Genomic DNA, 6,486 nt, shown 5'->3' on the forward strand with positions numbered 1-6,486 from the left:
GAGACTTGTCTTCTATATATCATTATCTATTAAAAGCTATAGTAATGACAACGTTGACATTAGTGCAGAGAGAGATATATTAGCCTACAATAAAAGACCAGTGGACCCAGAAACACTCTAATGACAGTACACCCATTCCTCACTTATCGACATGGTTAGGTTTGAAAGACCAGGTCATTATGGGAAAATCAGAATTATGAGAAAATGGAGGATGACCATATCTGATCACAAAATGGAGGATGACTATATCATTACCTAACTGCCAAACCACTGAGAATCATGGCCCAGGCAAGCTGACACATAGCCTTAACCATCACAGCCAGCATTACTCTCGCTTCGCACCTCGGCATTCATCACTGCCAGACATATGTCGTTAATGCACAAAATAGATGGATAGCAAATTTTTTACTATAATTGTAAATGCAAAATGTCAGATAACAAGATAGTCAATAAGTGAAGAGTAGGTGTAGTGGCATTATAAATCAATGAGGGAAAGATGCTGCTGGGACAGCACTCTTCCCTATTTGTTGTTCAGCTTTCACATGCATATGAGGCAATTGAAAATACCATGACTTGGGTCTGGAGCCCTGATGGTGCAGTGATTAAAAGCTTAGCTTTTAACCAAAAGACCAGCGGTTTGAATCCACAAGCCACTCACTGAAAACTCTGTTGGGCAGTTCCACTCTGTCTATGAGTCAGAATTGACTCAATGGCAGCAGGTTTGGGTCAGGTCCACCTTAGTCCTCAGAGTGACATCTCTGCTTTTCACTTCAGAGACGTCTTTTGCAGTAGATTTGCCAAATGCAATAAGTCGTTTGATTTCTAGACTGCTGCTTCCACAGGTGTTGATTGTGGATCCAAGTAAAAAGAAATCCTTGACAATTTCAATCTCTTCTCCATTTATCATGATGTTGCCTATTGGTCCAGTTGTGAGGATTTTTGTTTTCTTTATGTTGAGGTGTAGTCCATACCGAAGACTGTAGTCTTTTATCTTCATCAGTAAGTGCTTCAAGTCCTGTTTGCTTTCTGAAAGCAACGTTGTGTCATCTACATATCGCAGGTTGTAATGAGTCTTCCTGTAATCCTGATGCCCTGTTCTTTTTCATATAGTCCAGCTTCTCAGATTATTTGCTCAGCACACAGATTGAATAAGTGTGGTGAAAGGATACAACCCTGATGCACACCTTTCCTGACTTTAAACCATGCAGTATTCCCTTGCTCTGTTTGAACAGCTGTCTCTTGGTCTACGTACAGGTTCCAAATGAGCACTATTAAGTGTTCTGAATTCCCACTGTTTGCAATGCTATCCTCAATTGGTTATGATCCACATAGTCGAATGCCTTTGCATAGTCAATACAACACAGGTAAACATCTTTCTGGTATTCTCTGCTTTCAGCCAAGATCCATCTGACATCAGCAATGATATCCTTCGTTCCACATCCTCTTCTAAATCCAGCTTGAATTTCTGGCAGTTCCCTGTTGATGTACTACTGTAACTGCTTTTGAATGGTCTTCAGCAAAACTTTACTTGTATGTGATATTAACGATATTGTTTGATAATTTTCACATTCTGCTGGATCACTTTTCTTTGGAATGGGCATAAACATTGGATCTCTTCCAGTCGGTTGGCCAGGTAGCTGTCTTCCAAATTTGTTGACATAGATGAGTGAGCACCCCCAGGGCTGCATCTGTTTGATGAAACATCTCAATTGGTATTCTGTCAATTCCTGGAGTCTTGTTTTTCACCAATGCCTTCAGTGCAGCTTGGACTTCTTCCTTCGGTACCATCAGTGCTTGATCATATGCTACCTTCTGAAATGGTCAAACGTCAACCAAACCTTTTGGTTCAGTGACTCCGTGTATGGTCTACTATGCTGGGAATGACAAATTGAAGAGGAATGGCACTGCATTCATCGTCAAAAAGAACATTTCAAGATCTGTCCTGAAGTACTGTGCCATCAGTTATAGGATAATATGTAAACACCTACAAGTAAGACCAGTTAATATGACTATTATTCAAATTTACGCACCAACCACTAAAGCCAAAGATGAAGAAATTGAAGATTTTTACCAACTTCTGCAGTCTGAAATTGAGCAAATATGCAATTAAGGTGCATTAATAATTACTGGTTATTGGAATTCGAAAGTTGGAAACAAAGAAAAAGGATCAGTAGTTGGAAAATATGGCCTTGGTGATGGAAACAACACTGGAGATCGCATGATAGAATTTTGCAAGACCAATGATTTCTTCATTGCAAATATGTTTTTTTCAACAACATAAATGACAACTATACACGTGGACCCTGCCAGATGGAAAACATGAAAATCAAACTGACTACACCTGTAGAAAGAGACCATGGAGAAGCTCAATATCATCAGTCAGAACAAGGCCAGGGGCTGACTGAGGTGGGAACAGATCACCAACTGCTCATATGCAAGTTCAAGTTGAAGCTGGAGAAAATTAGAGAAAGTTCACAAGAGCCAAAGTATGACCTTGAGTATACCTAACTTAAATTTAGAGACCATCTGAAGAATAGATTTGACACATTAAACACTATTGACCAATAACCAGACAAGTTGTGGAATGACATCAAGGACATCATACATGAAGAAAACAAAAGGTCATAAAAAAGACAGGAGAATAAAGATTACAGACAAGTGGGGCGGGGCCAAGATGGCAGATTATACATGGCAGTCTGGGAGCCCTGAACATCAAAGGCAGAGTTGAGGAACCGGACTGAGTGGCAGGGGGAGGGAGAGATGGTTCAGAAGCAGTGAGGAGTTGCCAGACCTGACCCAGCAATAGCCTGAGCCCTTCAGGCCTGGGCAGCTCGTGAGTGAGCAGTGAGGCAGGCAAGCAGTAGTGTTCAGGAGACGTGTGTTCCGCACTGGGAGAGACCCAGCACCAGAAAGTCTATTTGGCCTCCCAGAACCAGGGAGAAGCAGCCTTAGACCAGCAAAAGATAAGTGTACGGCCTACTGTGCAGACCAAAAACACCCCCCTTAGGGAAAAACCTCTCTCCCATCTACCTCTCCACTTCCTGCTCTGCACTGGGTCCGAGACCAGCTTCAGCAATTGCTGAGTCTCCTGGGCCAGAAGTAGGATCCATCACACACCTGGAGCCATTCTCCCTGCCTTGCAGAGTGAACAAATTAACCAACAGGGGAAAAAATAAACTGCCGGCTCCTCTAAGCCAGGAACCCAGGGTAGGAACAGCTCCTCTGCCTAAGCACAGGCATAAGGGATCCATGGACTTTGAGTGTCTTTCCCCTGGCATAGACTTGTGTGGGCCCATTTCAACAGCATAGGCCCTCATTACCGCAGTACAATAGGGTATATACAGGAACTCTAACTTCAACTGTTTCAGCTGTGAAGAGGCAGGTTCTTGACATTTGACAGGGTCTTCACCTACCCACATCAGCGGCCTGTGGACTGGGTGACTCCACCCACGCCACCTAGCCACCTGCAAAAGGGGCCCAAGAATAAGAGGTGCACCCCAGTCTTTACAGTCAACAGCATTAGCTGCTCATAGTCTGGCTGCAAAACCCACCCACCTACACGCTCTAGGGAACAGGGACACACCTTCCTCCTGGATACTCTGGGGTGGCCATCAGCCTTCTGCCCTGCTCAGGGTGTGTCCTCCTGCTGCAGCCAGATGCCCGTGCCTTCACCAATCACCCATGCCTATCTAGGACTGTGAGAGCCCACACCACACACTTTGTGGCTATCTACCTGGGCACCTGAACTGAATCCATACAGGAGGAGTGGGCAGACTCCTGAGCTCACATACCTAGCAACAGATCTAACCACCTGGAGACAGGACATTAGAGCTTCAGACTTGCCAATAATCAAACTAGCTCATACAAGCAGCCTATTTGGGCATATCAAAACAAAACAAGAAGCTAGAACACAGTAAGCAAACATAAAATAAATAAATATAATAACTTATTGATGGCTTGGAGACAATAGTCAATATCAAATCATGTAAAAAGGCAATCCATGATGGCTTCAACAAACTCTTGAAATTACCAGAGGCAGAATACAAAAGAGTAATATACAGAACTCTTCAAGAAATTAGGAAAGAAATTAAGCAAAACACAGAACACGCAATAGAAGAAATTTAAAAAATTAGAGAAGAGCATACTAACAAATATAACAGGCTGCAAGAATCCATAGAGAGACAGCAATCAGAAATCCAGAAGATTAACAATAAAATTTCAGAATTAGACAACTCAATAGAAAGTCATAAGAGCAGAATTGAGGCAATGGAAGTCAGAATTAGTGAGACTGAAGATAAAGCACTTGACACCAACTTATTTGAGGAAAAATCGGATAAAAGTATTGAAAAAAAAGAAGAAACCCTAAGAATTATGTAGGACTCTATCAAGAGGAATAACCTATGAGTTACTGGAGTACAAGAACACGGGGGATAACGGAAAATACAGAGAGAATTTTTGAAGATTTGTTGGCAGAAAACTTCCCTGATATTGTGAAAGATAAGAATATGTCTATCCAAGATGATCATCAAACCCCACATAAGGTAGATCCCAAAGAAAGTCACCAAGACATATTATAATCAAACTTGCCAAAACCAAAGATAAATGGAGAATTTTAAGAGTGGCTAGGGATAAATAAAAAGTCATCTACAAAGGAGAGTCAATAAAAATAAGCTCAGAGTACTCAGCAGAAACCATGCAGGCAAGAAGGCAATGAGATGACATATATAAAGACTTAAAGGAAAAAAACTACCAGCCAAGAATTATATATCCAGCAAAACTGTCTCTCAAATATGATGGCGAAATTAGGGCATTTCCAGATTAAGAGAAGTTTAGGGAATTTGAAAAAACCAAACCAAAATTAAGAGAAATATTAAAGGGAGTCCTCCAGTTAGAAAATCAGTAACATCAGATAACAATCCAAGACTAGAACACAGGACAGAGCAACCAGATATAAACCCAGATAGGGAAATCACAAAAATAAATCAAAGCTGAAAATAGGGAAACAGATGTCAATATGTAAAAGATTACAGCATTAAAACAAAAAAGAGGCACTTAAAAAATGTAGACATAGATTTTTCATATGAAGAGGAAGTCAAGGCAATATAAAAAAATAAAAGACTGGTATAAACTTAGAAAAACAGGGATAAATGTTAAGGTAACCACAAAGGAAACTAACAATCCTACAAGTCAAAATAAAAAACTAGAAAAATAAAAAAACTCAGCAAACACAAAATCAACAACAATGAAAAAGATGAAAAGAAAATAAAGAAAAACGACTCAGCACAGAAAATTAAGTGGAAAAAAAACTGTGACCAAAACACAAAAAAAGACATCAGAATGACACCACTAAATGCATACCTATCAATAATTATGCTGAATGTAAATGGACTAAATGCACCAATAAAGAGACAGAGAGTGGCAGACTGGATTAAAAAACACCATCTGTCTATATGCTGCCTAAAAGAGACACATCTTAGACTAAAAGACACAAACAAACTAAAACTCAAAGGATGGAAAAAAATATATCAAGCAAACAACACTAAAAAAAAGAGAAGGAGTGGCAATATTAATCTCTGAAAAAATAGACAAAATCCACCACAAAGGACAAGGAAGGACACTATATAATGATTAAAGGGTCAATACACCAGGAGGACATAACTATAATAAATATTTACACACAATGACAGGGCTCCGAAATACATAAAACAAACTCTAACAGCACTGAAAAGAGAGATAGACAGCTCCACAATAACAGTAGGAGACTTCAACACACCACTTTTGGTGACGGACAGAACATCCAGAAAGAAGCTCAATAAAGACACAGAAGAGTTAAATGCTACAATCAACCAACTTGATCTCATAGACATATACCGAACACTCCACCCAACAGCAGCCAAGTATACTTTCTTTTCCAATTCACATGGAACATTCTTTAGAATAGACCACATATTATGCCATAAAGCAAGACTTAACAAAATCCAAAGCATTGAAATATTACAAAGCATCTTTTCTGACCATAAAGCCATAAAAGTAGATATCAATAACAGAAAAAGCAAGGAAAAAAATCAAACACATGGAAACTAAACAACACGTTGCTCAAAAACTACTGGGTTATAGAAGAAAATAAGAATGGAATAAAGAAATTCATAGAATCAAATGAGAATGAAAACACATCCTACCAGCACCTTTGGGACACAGCAAAAGCAGTGTTCAGAAGTCAGTTTATAGCAATAAATGCACACATCCAAAAAGAAGAAAGGGCCAAAATCAAGACATTAACCCTACGACTGGAACGACTAGAAAGAGAGCAGCAAAAGAAGCCCTGAGGCGCCAGAAGAAAGGAAATAATAAGAATTAGAGCAGAATTAAATGAAATAGACAATAGAAAAACAATTGAAAGATTTAACAAGACCAAAAGCTGGTTCTTTGAAAAGATCAACAAAATTGATAAACCGTTAGCCAAACTGACAAAAGAAAAACAGGAGA

This window comes from Trichechus manatus, unplaced genomic scaffold (assembly GCF_000243295.1).
Source record: "Trichechus manatus latirostris isolate Lorelei unplaced genomic scaffold, TriManLat1.0 scaffold00273, whole genome shotgun sequence".
NCBI classification, from domain to species: domain Eukaryota; kingdom Metazoa; phylum Chordata; class Mammalia; order Sirenia; family Trichechidae; genus Trichechus; species Trichechus manatus.